The sequence below is a fragment of the Palaemon carinicauda genome, chromosome 5 (assembly GCF_036898095.1).
Source record: "Palaemon carinicauda isolate YSFRI2023 chromosome 5, ASM3689809v2, whole genome shotgun sequence".
Lineage (NCBI taxonomy): Eukaryota > Metazoa > Arthropoda > Malacostraca > Decapoda > Palaemonidae > Palaemon > Palaemon carinicauda.
The window spans coordinates 120,071,713-120,074,212 of NC_090729.1; positions in this window are offsets into that span (position 1 = coordinate 120,071,713).

Genomic DNA, 2,500 nt, shown 5'->3' on the forward strand with positions numbered 1-2,500 from the left:
ATCTTCTGTCAATCATTGAATATAATATCGAATGTGTTTGTCCTTTTTAAATTTTAATTCCGCCATAATTTAACATAGTTGCAATATTCATCTCTTCCTGAAACGTCCCTGGAGTTTTGCTTCTTATCCAAAAATTTTTTTATCTTCGATTCTTAGACACAACCAATTCATAATATCATAATTGTATTTATCAAAATAACATCATCCAATTAATAAACTTTGCATGTATCATGTTATTTTCATTCAAAACCTTTTTAATACTTTGAAAAAGGAAATCTCTCTTAACCTTTCTTGACATCCAACAACCTATAATTTTTTAATATTTCCACCGAATCAAACATATAAAAAAAAAAGGGAGACCTTTCTTTTTGAATTATGGGTAATGATTTTTTTTCTTTTATTATAAACATACAATTACATTTTATCAATTTACATTATTTGTGTAATCATTCTATTTACAAAATATAACAAAAGTATAACAAAATATAGATATGAATTCATGTTTACAAATATAAATAAATCAACATAAATCAAAATCTAAATACATAGTCTAAAAATTCTTTTGTTATGTACTTTGATATACTGTCTGTATATCTACATCTAATATACCCCTTTTGGGATTGTAATTTATTAAACTGACTTTGATATCGTTACAGAAGAAACCCTTCCTTTGAAACAAACTTTTGCATAGAGCAAACCTTTATATTTATTCTCATTTAATCCGGATCATTTCCGTCAGCCCAGCACCAAATTACTTAAACACAGCACGATCAATATTCGTAATAATAAAGATAAATGTTGACAAATAATTGCCATATATCTTTAATAGCTTAATGTAACATCCTCACTCCTCTTATTATAGGTATACTCCGTCTCTTCTGACCCATATATATATATATATATATATATATATATATATATATATATATATGTATGTATATATACATATATATATATATATATATATATATATATATATATATGTGTGTGTGTGTGTGTGTATACACAACATTTAATGGATTCTTTTAACATATATTAAATAAAAAATAAAACTTTACTAACGTGCATACGTTTACTAAGAAAATGATGATAAGGCTTATTTTATAACAGATTTGCACTCCGGAACGCCCTTATTAACAAACTCAAATTCGCGAGTGGATGACGCTACACAGCCAAGCGTTGGCGAAGACAGAAATGTGACTATTTTCTTTTTAATTATTCGATTTGCTTACGTTGATTACGCTAATTACAAAAACATTAAATTATACCATAATTATACAACACTGGCATATATCTATTACCCCTTAATTGATTTTAATTTGTAATGAATAATGATATTCTCCGTTCGAGGAAATTCCATTTGGCAGCGCTGTCCCAAACCCGTCCCACCAACCTTAACTATCTTGATGATTGTTACCTTGGTCACTTGCACAGGGAAATGACTTAAAATCCATGTGTTCTGGTGAAGAACGGAAATAATTAACACTTCCATAAGTAATCTAAGGTTGTTTCCGATTGCATATTAAAAATTCACACACTTTCCTAATAAAAATATCCATTCCTAATAAGGAAACAATCGTTGGACAATTTACCAACTACCAATTCTCCAGCCTCTACCTTCCTAGCTAAATTTTTTGACCCACGTGGTCGTCAAATATTATACTATATTAGTTGGACCAAGGTGCCTCTGATGCCATCTATTGGCCGTAAAGTAAAACTCAGTTCGATGTAAGGAAGGGGGATATAGGAGTCTGCGTTATTATGCCTTTCGGAATTAAACAATATTGTTATTCTACGTAGTTCTTACTAACAATACGTGCCATACAATGAAACATTAATTATCTTTAGGTTTCATAAAAAAGTAACTGAAAATTAGCTAAAATAACTGTGTAATTACTTGATTGTCTCACCGATTTCAGTAAATGTGGCATATCTGCCAACCAACCCCGCTGACCCCCAAATGTAATTGAACTAACGATTGTTTGCTGAAGAAATATTTATGCGACGTTTATTTAGAAATTTGTAATTTCCTAAGAATTAGGTTGTGGCCAGACGACAAGGAACATCAAGTTCACTTGCGCCTGTTTTATAGCAATTTTGTATTGAAATAGCAACAGAGATGAAGTTATAAAAATCATAATGACTGGATGATGGGGGTAATCAGCAATTTGGTGCTCCACTGCTAAGGACGTCTATTGGCCGTGAAAATAAAGTGTGTAGAGCTCTTTAATCCTTGCATTCTGGAACCTTCCATTTTAGTTTGAAAATAGCCCAAACTTATCGTAACTAATTAGAACTGAATATAATCTATACCTGCCACACATATTTCCGCATAAATATCAATCCATCACCCTTTTCCAATTGAGTAGAAACGTTCACATGAATGGAACAAGAGACGTGTGCTGCCATCTTTTGACGGATTCTATTCAAAATTAGGAAAGTGTATTGTTACTGAAACATACTTTGATGGTATTCTTTTAGATTAATGCATCAAAATTTC